Here is a 19,770-nt window from a genome sequence, read left to right as displayed (position 1 = left end):
TAGTCAGACACATCCTTAGCAGACAGGTTCTCTAGTCAGACACATCCTTAGCAGACAGGTTCTCTAGTCAGACACATCCTTAGCAGACAGGTTCTCTACTCAGACACATCCTTAGCAGACAGGTTCTCTAGTCAGACACATCCTTAGCAGACTGGTTCTCTAGTCAGACACATCCTTAGCAGACAGGTTCTCTAGTCAGACACATCCTTAGCAGACAGGTTCTCTACTCAGACACATCCTTAGCAGACAGGTTTTCTACTCAGACACATCCTTAGCAGACAGGTTCTCTAGTCAGACACATCCTTAGCAGACTGGTTCTCTAGTCAGACACATCCTTAGCAGACTGGTTCTCTAGTCAGACACATCCTTAGCAGACAGGTTCTCTAGTCAGACACATCCTTAGCAGACAGGTTCTCTAGTCAGACACATCCTTAGCAGACAGGTTCTCTAGTCAGACACATCCTTAGCAGACAGGTTCTCTACTCAGACACATCCTTAGCAGACAGGTTATCTAGTCAGACACATCCTTAGCAGACAGGTTCTCTAGTCAGACACATCCTTAGCAGACAGGTTCTCTAGTCAGACACATCCTTAGCAGACAGGTTCTCTAGTCAGACACATCCTTAGCAGACAGGTTCTCTAGTCAGACACATCCTTAGCAGACAGGTTCTCTAGTCAGACACATCCTTAGCAGACAGGTTCTCTAGTCAGACACATCCTTAGCAGACTGGTTCTCTAGTCAGACACATCCTTAGCAGACAGGTTCTCTAGTCAGACGCATCCTTAGCAGACAGGTTCTCTAGTCAGACACATCCTTAGCAGACAGGTTCTCTACTCAGACACATCCTTAGCAGACAGGTTCTCTAGTCAGACACATCCTTAGCAGACTGGTTCTCTAGTCAGACACATCCTTAGCAGACTGGTTCTCTAGTCAGACACATCCTTAGCAGACAGGTTCTCTAGTCAGACACATCCTTAGCAGACAGGTTCTCTAGTCAGACACATCCTTAGCAGACAGGTTCTCTAGTCAGACACATCCTTAGCAGACAGGTTCTCTACTCAGACACATCCTTAGCAGACAGGTTATCTAGTCAGACACATCCTTAGCAGACAGGTTCTCTAGTCAGACACATCCTTAGCAGACAGGTTCTCTAGTCAGACACATCCTTAGCAGACAGGTTCTCTAGTCAGACACATCCTTAGCAGACAGGTTCTCTAGTCAGACGCATCCTTAGCAGACAGGTTCTCTACTCAGACACATCCTTAGCAGACTGGTTCTCTAGTCAGACACATCCTTAGCAGACAGGTTCTCTAGTCAGACACATCCTTAGCAGACAGGTTCTCTAGTCAGACACATCCTTAGCAGACAGGTTCTCTAGTCAGACACATCCTTAGCAGACAGGTTCTCTAGTCAGACACATCCTTAGCAGACTGGTTCTCTTCTCAGACACATCCTTAGCAGACTGGTTCTCTAGTCAGACACATCCTTAGCAGACAGGTTCTCTAGTCAGACACATCCTTAGCAGACTGGTTCTCTAGTCAGACACATCCTCAGCAGACAGGTTCTCTAGTCAGACACATCCTTAGCAGACAGGTTCTCTAGTCAGACACATCCTTAGCAGACAGGTTCTCTAGTCAGACACATCCTTAGCAGACATGTTCTCTAGTCAGACGCATCCTTAGCAGACAGGTTCTCTACTCAGACACATCCTTAGCAGACAGGTTCTCTAGTCAGACACATCCTTAGCAGACAGGTTCTCTAGTCAGACACATCCTTAGCAGACAGGTTCTCTAGTCAGACACATCCTTAGCAGACAGGTTCTCTAGTCAGACACATCCTTAGCAGACAGGTTCTCTAGTCAGACACATCCTTAGCAGACAGGTTCTCTAGTCAGACACATCCTTAGCAGACAGGTTCTCTAGTCAGACGCATCCTTAGCAGACAGGTTCTCTACTCAGACACATCCTTAGCAGACTGGTTCTCTAGTCAGACACATCCTTAGCAGACAGGTTCTCTAGTCAGACACATCCTTAGCAGACAGGTTCTCTAGTCAGACACATCCTTAGCAGACAGGTTCTCTAGTCAGACACATCCTTAGCAGACAGGTTCTCTAGTCAGACACATCCTTAGCAGACTGGTTCTCTTCTCAGACACATCCTTAGCAGACTGGTTCTCTAGTCAGACACATCCTTAGCAGACAGGTTCTCTAGTCAGACACATCCTTAGCAGACTGGTTCTCTAGTCAGACACATCCTCAGCAGACAGGTTCTCTAGTCAGACACATCCTTAGCAGACATGTTCTCTAGTCAGACGCATCCTTAGCAGACAGGTTCTCTACTCAGACACATCCTTAGCAGACAGGTTCTCTAGTCAGACACATCCTTAGCAGACAGGTTCTCTACTCAGACACATCCTTAGCAGACTGGTTCTCTAGTCAGACACATCCTTAGCAGACTGGTTCTCTAGTCAGACACATCCTTAGCAGACAGGTTCTCTAGTCAGACGCATCCTTAGCAGACAGGTTCTCTACTCAGACACATCCTTAGCAGACTGGTTCTCTAGTCAGACACATCCTTAGCAGACTGGTTCTCTAGTCAGACACATCCTTAGCAGACAGGTTCTCTAGTCAGACACATCCTTAGCAGACTGGTTCTCTAGTCAGACACATCCTTAGCAGACAGGTTCTCTAGTCAGACACATCCTTAGCAGACAGGTTCTCTAGTCAGACACATCCTTAGCAGACAGGTTCTCTACTCAGACACATCCTTAGCAGACTGGTTCTCTACTCAGACACATCCTTAGCAGACAGGTTCTCTAGTCAGACACATCCTTAGCAGACAGGTTCTCTACTCAGACACATCCTTAGCAGACAGGTTCTCTACTCAGACACATCCTTAGCAGACAGGTTCTCTACTCAGACACATCCTTAGCAGACAGGTTCTCTACTCAGACACATCCTTAGCAGACTGGTTCTCTAGTCAGACACATCCTTAGCAGACAGGTTCTCTACTCAGACACATCCTTAGCAGACAGGTTCTCTAGTCAGACACATCCTTAGCAGACTGGTTCTCTAGTCAGACGCATCCTTAGCAGACAGGTTCTCTAGTCAGACACATCCTTAGCAGACAGGTTCTCTACTCAGACACATCCTTAGCAGACAGGTTCTCTACTCAGACACATCCTTAGCAGACAGGTTCTCTACTCAGACACATCCTTAGCAGACAGGTTCTCTACTCAGACACATCCTTAGCAGACTGGTTCTCTAGTCAGACACATCCTTAGCAGACAGGTTCTCTACTCAGACACATCCTTAGCAGACAGGTTCTCTAGTCAGACACATCCTTAGCAGACTGGTTCTCTAGTCAGACGCATCCTTAGCAGACAGGTTCTCTAGTCAGACACAACCTTAGCAGACAGGTTCTCTACTCAGACACATCCTTAGCAGACTGGTTCTCTACTCAGACACATCCTTAGCAGACAGGTTCTCTACTCAGACACATCCTTAGCAGACAGGTTCTCTAGTCAGACACATCCTTAGCAGACAGGTTCTCTACTCAGACACATCCTTAGCAGACAGGTTCTCTACTCAGACACATCCTTAGCAGACAGGTTCTCTACTCAGACACATCCTTAGCAGACAGGTTCTCTACTCAGACACATCCTTAGCAGACAGGTTCTCTACTCAGACACATCCTTAGCAGACTGGTTCTCTACTCAGACACATCCTTAGCAGACAGGTTCTCTACTCAGACACATCCTTAGCAGACTGGTTCTCTAGTCAGACACATCCTTAGCAGACAGGTTCTCTACTCAGACACATCCTTAGCCTCTTACAGCTACTTAAGGATAGGGGGCATTATTGACAATTTTGGAAAAAATATGTGCCCATATTAAACTGCCTCCTACTCAAACTCAGAAGCTAGGATATGAATATTATTAGTACTGAACGTGTGAACAACAAGGAGTTATTTGGACATGAATTATGGACTTTATCGAACAAAATAACATTTGTTGTGGTCCTGGGATTCCTGGAAGTGCCTTCTGATGAAGATCATCAAAGGTAAGTGAATATTTCTAATGCTATTTAATATTTTAGATGACTCCAAGATGGCGGCTATCTGTATTGCCTAGTGTATTTTTCTGAGCTCAGTACTCAGATTATTGCAGAGTGCTTTCCTCTTGAAGCTTTTTTGAAATCTTTCATAGCGTTTGCATAAAGGAGATGTTCATCTATAATTCTTTGAATGACAGTTTAATTTTGTATCAACGTTTATGACAAGTATTTTTGTAAATTGTTGTGCTAATTCACCGGCAGTATTTGAGGGAAAATATTTTCTGAACGTCACGCGCCGATGTAAAATGCTGTTTTTATATATAAATATGAACTTTATCGAACAAAAAATGCATCTATTGTGTAACATAATGTCCTAGGAGTGTCATCTGATGAAGATCGTCAAAGGTTAGTGCTGCATTTAGCTGTGTTTTGGGTATTTGTGATGCATGCTAGTTGCTTGAAAAATGTCTGTGTGGTTATTTTTGTCGATGTACTCTCCTAACATAATCTGATGTTTTGCTTTCGCTGTAAAGCCTTTTTGAAATCGGACAACGTGGTTCGATTCAGGAGAAGTGTATCTATAAAATGGTGTAAAATAGTCCTGTGTTTGAGAAATAGAAATGATTTGATTTGGTTTTGAATATGGCGCTCTGATTTTTCACTGGCTGTTGATCCCACTAACGGGATTGGAGCGGTATTAAGAAGTTAAGATAGCCCTGTTTGGTAAAATACCAAGTCCATATAATGGCAAGAAGAGCTCAAATAAGCAAAGAGAAACGACAGTCCATCATCACTTTAATAAATGAAGGTCAGTCAGAAACTTTCAAGAACTTCTAAAGTTTCGTCAAGTGCAGCCAAAAAACCACCAAGCGCTATATTGAAACAGGCTCTCGTGAGGACCGCCACAGGAAAGGAAGACCAGAGTTACCTCTGCTGCAGAGGATAAGTTCATTAGAGTTAACTGTACCTCAGATTGCAGCCCAAATAAATGCTTCACGGAGTTCAAGTAGCAGACAAATTTCAACATCCACGGTTCAGAGGAGACTGTGTGAATCAGGCCTTCATGTTGAATTACTGCAAAGAAACCACTACTAAAGGACATCAATAATAGGAAGAAACTTGCTTGGGCCAAGAAACACGAGCAATGGACATTAGACAGGTGGAAATCTGTCCTTTGGTCTGATGAGTCCAAATTTGAGATTTATGGTGAGATGAGGTAGGTGGACGGATGATCTCCGCATGTGTGGTTCCCACCGTGAAGCATGGAGGAGGTGTGATGGTGCTTTGCTGGTGACGCTGTCTGTGATTTATTTAGATTTCAAGGCACACTTAACCAGCATGGCTACCACAGCATTGTGCAATGATACATCATCCCATCTGGTTTGTGCTTAGTGGGACTATCATTTGTTTTTCAACAGGACAATGACCTAACACACCTCCAGGCTGTGTAAGGGCTATTTGACCAGGAAGGAGACCGATGGAGTGCTGCATCAGATGACCTGGCCTCCACAATCACCCAACTTTAACCCAATTTAAATTTAATGGTTTGGAATGAGTTGGACCGCAGAATGAAGGAAAAGCAGCCAACAAGTGCTCAGCATATGTGGGAACTCCTTCAAGACTGTTGGTAAAGCATTCCTCAATGAAGCTGGTTGAGAGAATGCCAAGAGTGTGAAAATCTGTCATCAAGGCAAAGGGTGGCTACTATGAAGATTCTCTAAAATGTTAAATATATTTAGATTTGTTTAATTAATACTTTTTTGGTTGCTACATGATTCCATATGTGTTATTTCATAGTTGTGATGTCTTCACTACTACTCCAGAATATAGAAAATAGTTAAAATAAAGAAAAACCCTTGAATGAGTAGGTGAGTCCAAACTTTTGACTGGGACTATACGTTTCCTGCGTTTTAAATCTCCTAGATTGAGGATTGACAGTAGAAAACCTTATTCCTTCTAAAGTATTTGTTGACTGTCCTCTCTCCCCTCCCCCATCTCTTTCCCTCTCTGTCTCGGTGTTGGGCTGGTCTTTTCATGCTGTCAGTGTTGGAGTGTGTGAAAGACCTTTATTATCTGTTATTATTCAACAGTCTGGGTGGGTCACCAGGGCCACCATGCAGTGACAACCTAACCATGCACACACACACACACACACACACACACACACACACACACACACACACACACACACACACACACACACACACACACACACACACTGACAGAGAGAGAAAGAGAGAGATATTCAGCGCACACACACTCATACGGTACAAACACACATACGCACACACACACACTGACAAGCACTTGCACACATATTAACACACACACACACACACTGGGAAATGTTAGCACACACACACACACCACACAACCGCCAGTCTCACACAAAGTGTGTCAGCCCTGAATGTTTTGATTACCATACATGTCCAGCACTTGTTATCCTGCTGTAGCTATCAGCCTGCTGCATCTGCTGGCAGGAGAGAGAGGCAGTCACTCTGGCTAGCTGTGTGTGTGTGTGTGTGTGTGTGTGTGTGTGTGTGTGTGTGTGTGTGTGTGTGTGCGTGCGTGCGTGCGTGCGTGCGTGCGTGCGTGTGTGACAGGTGTAGGATAGAGATAACAGTAACCAGGCCCTGTATCAGCTCCATCTTATCTACTAAACTCTAGTTTCTAATAGCTAGAAACTAACTGGAATCTGACAGACACATAGCTGAGTGGTGGTAGACAACTTCCATTCCACTGGCTGGAGAGAGAGAGAGAGAGAGAGAGAGAGAGAGAGAGAGAGAGAGACAGAGAGAGAGAGAGAGAGAGAGAGAGAGAGAGGAGGCAGAGAGAGAGAGAGAGAGAGAGAGAGAGAGAGAGAGAGGAGGCAGAGGGAAGACAGATTGTAAGAGTAGAAAAACAAGATCCATAGTATCAGATACTGTACCTAATACCAACCACATAATACCATTGGAGGAACAGTCATGATACCAACCACATAATACCATTGGAGGAACAGTCTGGATGCCAACCAGATAATACCATTAGAGGAACAGTCTGGATACCAACCAGATAATACCATTAGAGGAACAGTCTGGATACCAACCACATAATACCATTAGAGGAACAGTCTGGATACCAACCACATAATACCATTAGAGGAACAGTCTGGATACCAACCACATAATACCATTAGAGGAACAGTCTGGATACCAACCAGATAATACCATTAGAGGAACAGTCTGGATACCAACCACATAATACCATTAGAGGAACAGTCGGCCCCAATGATATAGACTTGAGTTGAATCTGTTAAAAAACACATTCATTTGAGACTATTATTTCCACTCTACTTCCTGTTTCCCTCTAGTCAGTAATGAGTCACTCTCAGACATCACTGTCTTCTGTCAGAGGTCACAACAGGTCATTTTTAGCTTCACAAATGGAACCCTATTCCATATGGGCCCTGCTAAAAAGTAGTTCACTATAAAGGGAATGGGGGGGGGGGTATTTGGGATGGAGACAATGTTTCTAGAATGAAGGTTGCCATCATTTAACAAAACAGGAAATAGATTTTTGCTTCAGTAATGCTGTAGAACGTTCTTTCCTATTGCCAGTAGTAACAAACATCCATAAACCACCAGCTTGCTAGTAATAACAGTTGTGGGAACTTGGTCGCTGCAATAAAAGTGTATGGACAGGAATAACTGCATAAGCAACAACATAATGACTCCATAGTCAACAATGAGTAGACCTGTCAGAACCAAAAGTCCAAAAATGAAAACCTGAACCTTGTCTTTGAGTATTTATAATAAAAATAACAATAATAATAATAATAATAACATATTCGTCCTGTTACACACAATTGTGTAATGGAAATGTTTTGTATATTTTTTTGCATATCCTGTCTCCCCCTGAGACACTCTCAGGGAGTGGGGTCACGGCCAGGGTTGGCATTGTACAGTGGCCAATGAGCAATTAAGGTTAAGTGCCTTGTTCAAGGGCACAGCAGCAGATTTGAAAGTCCAGGTTCAAGTCAATAATCCAACAGAAATCCAAAAGGTCCAATGGAAATGGAAGGCTCTGAACTACACAATGGAAATTAGACACAGTGTCTAATCTCAACCAAAGCAGTGAGTAATATGGAAGAAAAGAGGCCTGAAATCCCTCTTGGTTGCAAGCAATGCTAGACTCTCCTCCTAATTCAAGATGGCACCTGGAGTTGGACACGCCTCCAGCTACACCCATACCTGCAGCCTAACAGGACTACTTTGGTTTTAACTACATGCTGTCATGGTAACACACACACACACACACACACACACACACACACACACACACACACTAAGCATAGTTTTATAGCTGGTAATAGTTGTTCTTTATAAAGAATAATTTGTTACAAAGGGAAGCTCTTGTTGATTCACAGTGTGTGTGCGTGTGTTTGGTGTGTATTTTCGTGTGTGTGTGTGTGTGTGTGTGTGTGTGTGTGTGTGTGTGTGTGTGTGTGTGTGTGTGCGCATCACTCTGTGTCCATGTGCTTCCTCCCCAGGGGAACAGTGTGCTCCAACCCTTTGAAGCCTGTAGTTTCTCTCTGGTAAAATCATGAAAGTGTCTGAAACTTATTTTCTGTTTATTCCACGCTGGACTTGAATGAATTTCTCATTAGCAGAGAGGCAATACTATGTCTCTGTGTTTCAAATGGCACCCTGTTCCCTGCATAGTCCACTATGGACCCAGGTAAAAAGTAGTGCACTATGTAAGGAATAGGGTGTCTTTCAGGACAGAGCCTGTCAGTGTGATTCTGTCTCCACAACATGGATTAGCCTGAACTACCTACACTCATGTGATGATTAACCTTGCCTGAGACCTGGGCCCATATTAATGAGGCGTCTCAGAGTAGGAGGGCTGATCTAGGATCAGGTCCCCCCTCTGTCCATTTAATCTCATTCATTGGGATCTAAAAGTCTAAACTGATCCTAAATCAGATTGTTAGCTCCCAGAACGTATCTATATCCAGGCTTTAAGCTCAGTGGGCTAACACAGTATTGTGGTGTGCAGACCTGGGTCTAAACTTAGTTGTCGGGGAACAATGAAGGATCATTTGTCTGTGTTTAAAGGGGGTCTGGAGTTTTCCCATCGCTCCTCTCCTTCACACTTCCTTTCCTTTCACTATCCCACTCCTCTTTTCTACACTCTCTTTCACCCAATCCTCCTTTCTCCATCTCCTCTCCTCTCCTCTCCTCTCTCCTTTCTCCATCTCCTCTCCTCTCCTCCTCTCCTCTCTCCTTTCTCCATCTCCTCTCCTCTCCTCTCCTCTCCTCCTCTCCTCTCTCCTTTCTCCATCTCTCCTCCTCTCCTCCTCTCCTCTCTCCTTTCTCCATCTCTCCTTTTCCTCAGCCCTCCTCTTTTGGAACTTCCACTCCTCATGTCCTCCACCCATCCATGAATCAGTGTTATGATGGAATGTTTTGTCTCCTCTCACTTGTAAAGGGGCACTGAGTTTTTGTGAGAAGTGTTAGTCCCAATTGGCATCATATTCCCTATATAGTGCACTACTTTTGACGCAATGGGCTCTGGTCAAAAGTAGTGCACTATTCAGTAAAGTCAACAGGGTGCCATTTGGGACGGACCCTGAACATGTGACCTAGAGGCATCAGAGTTACATTACAGGGAGGTGAAAGGTCAAGAGTGTCTGGTCTCCAAGGAAACAGGCTGAACTACAGAAACATGTGAAACATGAGACCCACCAGGGCAGCCAGACCAGACAGGGTAAATCACCTTCTGCTGTCCTTTATCCCTCCCTCTCTCCATCGCTCAACCTCTCTATACCTCCACCCCTACTTTCCTTACTTCCTTCTCTCCCTTCACCCTTCCACCCAATCTCTTCACTCTTTCACTCATCAACCCCATCCACTCCTCCTCTCTCCAACTGTCCTTTCCCTCTCAGCTTCCACTCCTCCTCTCCTCCTCTCCTCCTCTCCTCTCGCTTCTCTCCAACTCTCCTTTCCCTCTCTACTTCCTATCCTCCTCTCCTCCTCTCCTGCTCTCCTCCTCTTCTCTCGCCTCTCTCCAACTGTCCTTTCCCTCTCAGCTTCCACTCCTCCTATCCTCCTCTCTTCCTCTCCAACTCTCCTCCTCTCCTCTCGCTTCTCTCCAACTCTCCTTTCCCTCTCTACTTCCTATCCTCCTCTCTTCCTCTCCAACTCTCCTCCTCTCCTCCTCTCCTCCTCTCCTCTGTCCAACTCTTCTTTCCCTCTCTACTTCCTATCCTCCTCTCTTCCTCTCCAACTCTCCTCCTCTCCTCCTCTCCTCTGTCCAACTCTCCTTTCCCTCTCTACTTCCTATCCTCCTCTCCTCCTCTCCTCCTCTCCTCCTCTCCTCCTCTCCTCCTCTCCTCTGTCCAACTCTCCTTTCCCTCTCTACATCCATTCCTCCACCCCTCCTCTCTTTCATTAATCAACCTCTCCACTCCTCCACTCCACAGCTGGCAACAAGGAACCATGAATCACACAGAAACCCCCAGGAAGTGGGTCACTAGGGGACAGTTAAATATGTAACACCCTGTAGTAGGAGCCATGTGGATTCCTCCCCTCCCAGATGCTTCATTGGGTCTGACAGAGACAGAGCAGCTAAAGTACACCATGTTATTACAGCTCACATTTACACACCATGTTATTACAGCTCACGTTTACACACCATGTTATTACAGCTCACGTTTACACACCATGTTATTACAGCTCACGATTACACACCATGTTATTACAGCTCACGATTACACACCATGTTATTACAGCTCACGTTTACACACCATGTTATTACAGCTCACGTTTACACACCATGTTATTACAGCTCACGATTACACACCATGTTATTACAGCTCACGATTACACACCATGTTATTACAGCTCACGATTACACACCATGTTATTACAGCTTACGTTTACACACCATGTTATTACAGCTCACGTTTACACACCATGTTATTACAGCTCACGTTTACACACCATGTTATTACAGCTCACGTTTACACACCATGTTATTACAGCTCACGTTTACACACCATGTTATTACAGCTCACGATTACACACCATGTTATTACAGCTCACGTTTACACACCATGTTATTACAGCTCGCGATTACACACCATGTTATTACAGCTTACGTTTACACACCATGTTATAACAGCTCACGTTTACACACCATGTTATTACAGCTCACGTTTACACACCATGTTATTACAGCTCACGATTACACACCATGTTATTACAACTCACGATTACACACCATGTTATTACAGCTCACGTTTACACACCATGTTATTACAGCACACGATTACACACCATGTTATTACAGCTCACGTTTACACACCATGTTATTACAGCTCACGTTTACACACCATGTTATTACAGCTCACGATTACACACCATGTTATTACAGCTCACGATTACACACCATGTTATTACAGCTCACGATTACACACCATGTTATTACAGCTCACGATTACACACCATGTTATTACAGCTCACGATTACACACCATGTTATTACAGCTCACGTTTACACACCATGTTATTACAGCTCGCGATTACACACCATGTTATTACAGCTCGCGTTTACACACCATGTTATTACAGCTCACGATTACACACCATGTTATTACAGCTCACGTTTACACACCATGTTATTACAGCTCACGATTACACACCATGTTATTACAGCTCACGTTTAAACACCATGTTATTACAGCTTGCGATTACACACCATGTTATTACAGCTCACGATTACACACCATGTTATTACAGCTCACGATTACACACCATGTTATTACAGCTCACGATTACACACCATGTTATTACAGCTCACGTTTACACACCATGTTATTACAGCTCACAATTACACACCATGTTATTACAGCTCACGATTACACACCATGTTATTACAGCTCACGATTACACACCATGTTATTACAGCTCACGATTACACACCATGTTATTACAGCTCATGTTTTCACACCATGTTATTACAGCTCGCGATTACACACTATGTTATTACAGCTCACGTTTACACACCATGTTATTACAGCTCACGTTTACACACCATGTTATTACAGCTCACGTTTACACACCATGTTATTACAGCTCACGATTACACACCATGTTATTACAACTCACGATTACACACCATGTTATTACAGCTCACGTTTACACACCATGTTATTACAGCTCACGTTTACACACCATGTTATTACAGCTCATGTTTGCACACCATGTTATTACAGCTCACGATTACACACCATGTTATTACAGCTCACGATTACACACCATGTTATTACAGCTCATGTTTTCACACCATGTTATTACAGCTCACGTTTACACACCATGTTATTACAGCTCACGATTACACACCATGTTATTACAGCTCACGATTACACACCATGTTATTACAGCTTACGTTTACACACCATGTTATAACAGCTCACGTTTACACACCATGTTATTACAGCTCGCGATTACACACCATGTTATTACAGCTCACGTTTACACACCATGTTATTACAGCTCACGTTTACACACCATGTTATTACAGCTCACGATTACACACCATGTTATTACAGCTCACGATTACACACCATGTTATTACAGCTTACGTTTACACACCATGTTATAACAGCTCACGATTACACACTATGTTATTACAGCTCACGTTTACACACCATGTTATTACAACTCACGTTTACACACACACACACACACACACACACACACACACACACACACACACACCATGTTATTACAGCTCACGTTTACACACACACACACACACAGACACACACACACACACACACACCATGTTATTACAGCTCACGTTTACACACACACACACAACCCCCCCCCACACACACACACACACAATGTTATTACAGCTCATGTTTTTTCACCACTAATCAATCCATGTTGCTGGGAGAGAGGGACAGAAGGAGGAGTGGAAAAGAGGAGAGAAAAACAGTTATATTGAATCACGGGGTTCAGACAGAGAGAGAACAACAGTTGTATTGTGTGTGTGTGTATAGTGTGTATGTGTGTATTTGTATGTGTGTGTGTGTGTGTGTGTGTGTGTGTGTGTGTGTGTGTGTGTGTGTGTGTGTGTGTGTGTGTGTGTGTGTGTGTGTGTGTGTGTGTGTGTGTGTGTGTGTGTGTGTGTGTGTGTGTGTGTGTGAAAAATTGGATTACCTTTGCTGTTCTTCGTCAGAATGCACTCCCAGGACTTCTACTTCAACACCCAATGTTGTTTTGGTTCCAAATAATCCATAGTTATATCCAAATAGCGGCGTTTTCTTCTCGCGTTCAAGACACTATCCGAAGGGTGACGTGCCGGCGGTATCGTCTATAGGGGTCGATAGGGGTCTATAGGTGTCTATAGGGGTCGATAGGGGTCGATAGGGGTCGATAGGGGTCTATAGGGGTCTATAGGGGTCTATATGGGTCGATAGGGGTCTATAGGGGTCTATAGGGATCACCCATCACAGTTCAACAACAGGAGGAAGACCATTATTAATAAAGTGCTGAGGGTAAAAAGGCTTAACTTTAAAACAAATTGTATATAAATTCACAATAAAACATGCAAACTGGATCAATTAAACAATTAAATAAATAATGAAATAAATAATGAAATAAGTACATCATTGGAAATCCCCCCAAGGGATGAAGGGATTAAGTGCTATGTTAAAGTGCATAATATAATAAAATTCAATACAAAATTTTCAAAAAGAAACCATACTGAGCAAATAAATGCATTATTTTTTATTGAACTTAAGGTTAGGGGTAAGGGTAAGAGTATGGGTCAAGGAAAATATGTATTTTCTTTTCAGCGGAACAAGACTGTGTGTGTGTGTGTGTGTGTGTGTGTGTGTGTGTGTGTGTGTGTGTGTGTGTGTGTGTGTGTGTGTGAGTGTGTGTGTGGATTTAGTCTGCCTGTATGTGTAGCTGTGGCTTGACTTCATTTGTTCTGTCTTCTATGCACTGGTACTTACAAGTCAGCTAACATGTCATAACTGAAACCGGATGGGGGAAACGGAAACCCTTTATAACATCCAACACGTGTAGATGCTCAGCAAGCTACCCACTGACGAACCACCCACTTACATCAGTTACTTACCACAGTTAAAAGAGTCAACTGCATTTCAGGCCGTCAGGCAGTCATTGTAAATAAGAACTGGCTTGCCTAGTTAAATAAAGGTTCAATTAAAAAACAAAAAACATATTGACTTGTAAATATGTTTGCATATGTTTAGCTCACATTACACTAGATATTTCCATTAAAGTGTACCAACTCATACTGCTATTTTTAACTATTGTCTTTTCATAATGACTTTAGAACATCCACCAATCAACCTCTTCCACTTTCAGCAACATCCATTTTGTCCTCTGTTAAACCAGTACAGTATAATGGAATGCAACGGAATTAGAATTCTCAGATAGAACATTCCTCGGGATTGGGTTCCATTTCAGAATATTGTCCTCGGCTGCATTCTAATCTGCCTCAGACAAATTAGCTGTCAATCACCAGACTTCGTCGGGGACGATGGGGGAGTGAGTGAGTCCCTCACAAATCAACAACATGCCAGTCATTGTTGGAATGTGTCTAACATCCAATTGCATTTCACCCTCCATCTAATAAACAGCTAACTAGCTACATTATGTTTTCACCTCTCATGGCAAGGTGACTTCTAAATGTCTCTGTCTGTGTCTGGGGAGTTCACTATTTTAATCATATCCTGATGAAGACATGTTTGTGCTGTTGGTGAATCGAAACCAGGTTTTTGGATCTGTTTTCAGAAAGCTACAGTATCAGTCAAAAGTTTGGACACACCTACTCATTGCAGGGTTTTTCTTTATTTTGACTATTTTCTACATTGTAGAATAATACTGAAGATGTCAAAACTATGAAATATCAGACATGGAATCATGTAGTAACCAAAATAAGTGTTAAACAAATCAAAATATATTGTATATTTGATATTCTTCAAATTAGCCACCCTTTGTCCTTGAATGAGTAGGTGTGTCCAAACTTAAGGCTGATACTGTATGTGCTTCTTTGAATGTTTGATTGCACGGTCTACTACATTCTATACACTCAATTCATTATCCATTTAGTCTCACAAATCGACGTATTATTATATTTATTATTAGTAGTAGTAGTAGATTACATGTGACTACCTAACTATTGAACATGTCTCTCCTTGTAATGGTTTTACTTGTAAGGACAAACAAGGACAGTGGTAGTGATAATTACCCAGACGATGTCCCAGTGAGACAGCCCTGTGAAGGGTCCAGACTGGTGGGGGTGTGTGTTTATGGGATTCAGTCAGTCAGCTGTAGTGGTAGTCATGATGTCTATGGTTTATTGCTTTTTTTGTTATGCTATGTTCTCATGTTAGTGTGTGTGTGTGTGTTTGTGTGTGTGTGTGTGCGTGTGTGTGTGTGTTTCTGTGTGTGTGTGTGTGTGTTGTGTCTGTCCTTCCCTCAGATGCCTGCATGGTTTATTCTGTCACGACTCGAGGGGAGGTGAAGGGTTATATCTCACCTCAGCAACACTCACTGTCTGGGCCATTCAGTGTGTGTGTGTGTGTGTGTGTGTGTGTGTGTGTGTGTGTGTGTGTGTGTGTGTGTGTGTGTGTGTGTGCGTGTGCGTGTGCGTGTGCGTGTGCGTGTGCGTGTGTGTGTGTGTGTGTGTGTGATTGAATCATCAGGAGATGGCCAGACCAATGTGAATCATACATAGAAACAAGGCCAGAGAGAGATGAGAGAACACTAAGTCTGTCTCTCACACACACACACACACACACACACGTACACACACAAACACACAAATGCACACACACACACTAACATGAGAACATAGCATAACAAAAAAAACAATAAACCATAGACATCATGACTACCACTACAGCTGACTGACTGAATCCCATAGACCTCATGACTACCACTACAGCTGACTGACTGAATCCCATAGACCTCATGACTACCACTACAGCTGACTGACTGAATCCCATAGACCTCATGACTACCACTACAGCTGACTGACTGAATCCCATAGACCTCATGACTACCACTACAGCTGACTGACTGAATCCCATAGACCTCATGACTACCACTACAGCTGACTGACTGAATCCCATAGACATCATGACTACCACTACAGCTGACTGACTGAATCCCATAGACATCATGACTACCACTACAGCTGACTGACTGAATCCCATAGACATCATGACTACCACTACAGCTGACTGACTGAATCCCATAGACATCATGACTACCACTACAGCTGACTGACTGAATCCCATAGACATCATGACTACCACTACAGCTGACTGACTGAATCCCATAGACCTCATGACTACCACTACAGCTGACTGACTGAATCCCATAGACCTCATGACTACCACTACAGCTGACTGACTGAATCCCATAGACATCATGACTACCACTACAGCTGACTGACTGAATCCCATAGACATCATGACTACCACTACAGCTGACTGACTGAATCCCATAGACATCATGACTACCACTACAGCTGACTGACTGAATCCCATAGACATCATGACTAGACTAGAATAGGAATATAATATAATAGGAATATAATATAATAGGACTATAATAGGAGAGAATAGAATAGGACAGAAAGGACAGAATAGAATAGGACAGGATAGAATTGGACAGAATAGAATTGGACAGAATAGAATAGGACAGGATAGAATAGAATCAAATAAAATGGAATATAATATAATAGGACATACTAGAATAGAATAGGGCAGAAAATAAAATAATAGGACAGAATAAAACATATTAGCACAGAATATAATAGAATAGAATTGGACAGAATAGAGTATAATAGAATAGGACATACTAGAATAGAATAGGACAGAATAGGACAGAATAGATTAATAATAGAATAGGACATAATAGAATAGAATAGAATAGGACAGAATAGAATAGAATAGGACAGAATAGAATAGAATAGGACATAATAGAATAGAATAGAATAGGACAGAATAGAATAGAATAGGACAGAATAGAATAGAATAGGACAGAATAGAATAGGACAGAATAGATTAATAATAGAATAGGACAGAATAGAATAGGACAGAATAGAATAGGACAGAATAGAGTATAATAGAATAGAATAGGACAGAATAGATTAATAATAGAATAGGACAGAATAGAATAGGACAGAATAGAATAGGACAGAATAGAGTATAATAGAATAGAATAGGACAGAATAGAATAGGACAGAATAGAATAGAATAGGACAGAATAGAATAGAATAGGAGTTGCTATGGATAAGGATAGGGGGAAAATTCATGATGAACTTGAAGTTCAAACTGACAGAACAGACTAATGTATGACACTTGAAAAAGATGCTCAAATAAGAACAGCATAGTTGGACACACATATAACCATTTAAGAATGGGGATGATAACAACATTACTGCAAGTAAAATCTCATTATGCCCAAACCAGATGAAGCATGAATCTCACATGATGTCTATGTAATATAATCCCATAGCTGCAGTGTAGGAAGAGGAAGACAACCATAGAGGTGGGATGTAGTAGTGGGGGAGTATAGTAGCCTAGTGTCAAAAGGGTAAGGGGTAATTTAACTCTAATTGTGTGGTAGCAATACCAGCCTAAATGTGTGGTATGATGTGCGTGTGTATGTGTGTGTGCGTGCGTGCGCGCGCGCGTGTGTGTGTGTGTGTAAGCGGTAATACCAACCTAATTAACGTCATGTGTTTTGAGTGTCTGGAAACACCACTGCCCTACAGTAATTGGCCCTCATCACCAAGAGCAGAGAGGCCTTTTCAAGTACATTTGAGGTGCAATAAATATGTCGCCCAAATGGCAATATGCTGCCCCGAAAAGCCTGCATGTGTGCCCGCAACACAACCACATGGCACCGTCGGCGCCATACACGAATACAAGCCAACAGACTATTATATCCGGGTAGATAGACAGACACATTCGTGGCCAACGAGTCATAAAGCAATAAACTCCTATAAAATGGTCAATGAAAGAAAGGGAGAGGGGATGGATAGAGGGAAAGTGTTGGGGGTCACGGATGAATAACAATTTGGTATTGTTTGGATGGGGGTGGGTCAACCAGGCAGGGGTCTTCGGATCAGCACCTCTGAATGAAGTTGGGGTGCACGCACACGCAAGCACGCACGCGCACACACCCGGAGAGAGAAAGACAGACACCCCTTCTGGAATCTGCGCTGGCCGCTAATTGAATGAACGACAATGCGGGCAGACGAGCCGACAGATGCTCGCGTGCCTTTACAACCCAACAGCAGCCTTATTGGTTGGCACGACGTAGTCTACTGGTGGCGCATTCCGTTTGTCTCGACCATTCTAGAACACAGAGAGACCAGACCGCCAGATTCGATCCGAACGCCGTTGCTATGGAAAACGCTCCACCTGCTGCTCCCATTGTCCCAGGGGGAGGGAGACTACGGCAGAGAATAGGGATGAATATCAATGACAGCAGTTGAATTGGCCCTACGACTTTATGGCTACGAGATAACTACAGCACTGGTCTTTTGTTGGACGCCCCATGATTACATCACAAATAGTCACCACATTATATGTGTTGTCTGTTTTCTCCTGTTTTGTCACTTTATCGATTCATTGACCTGCATTGATTATCCTATCTATACCATTGATTATGCGTTCTACACCCTCGACTGGCCTTCCAACTAAATGAGTTTATTGTTTGACTCTTTCTAAAAACACATTTGCCACACCAGAAAACATCTCACTTCACATGCTTTGTAGAAATCACTTTCTTAACTTTTCTTTAATACATTGCTTCTATTCTTCCGTTAATACTTCATTCGCCACTTAAATGATAAAAAAGAGATGTGATTATTTTTGATGAGGTAGCGTGCCTTAACGTATTAAACTGACTTCAGCTTTAACATGAATTCTAGCCTGCAACCCTTTTCTTCATGGCTACATCAATTGTTTTATTCCTCACGCGGAGTTTAAAACATCCCCTCTTTCTTTCTTCTGTTTCTTTTCTCTTTTTATTCTCCTCTTTCCATGAACTCGGGAGGACTTTCGCTTCTTTTGTTCCCGAAAATGTGATTAGCACCCTGGCGCGCGAGGTATAATTGCATTACGGTCTTTGTGGGCTTCTCGGGCTCTATGGAAAGCACCGGTCCGGTATCAGCGCTGGTTAAATAGTCTACGAGACAGAGACTTGGTCGGCAAAATGTGCAATGGAAGAGAGAACAAGCAATTCAAAGGGAACGTTTTGCAAACACAGTCAGAGCCATGAATAGAATAATTAAGATTAAGATAAAGTTTTTACGCCAATTTAAGATCGAGAGGGGTAAAATGTGCACCTTCTGTCGATGTCAGTGCACGTTTTGGGAATCAGATAACTCCTTATTAAGCAAATGAATGGAACACTATAGAACGTTTGCAGATGCGTTGGAATCAAATAGAACGTTCCACCCAACTGAAACCAACAGACGTAGTTTAACGTTGATATTCATGACTGTCAGTGAGTGTTTATCTGCCATATCTCATATTGACATTAATGGCGAGGAAGCGGGACAAACTTTATTCATATATTTGTTGCTTTGTTTAATTCTTGTCCACCTGATGGACTTGTAGCGTCTTGTCTTGCATGGTACCATGTAGGCCATGCATAAAGTTGCACCAC

The sequence above is a fragment of the Salmo trutta genome, unplaced genomic scaffold, assembly GCF_901001165.1.
Source record: "Salmo trutta unplaced genomic scaffold, fSalTru1.1, whole genome shotgun sequence".
In the NCBI taxonomy this organism is placed as follows: Eukaryota; Metazoa; Chordata; class Actinopteri; order Salmoniformes; family Salmonidae; genus Salmo; species Salmo trutta.
The sequence above is the reverse complement of the archived record's forward strand: the minus strand, read 5'-3'. Positions refer to the sequence as shown.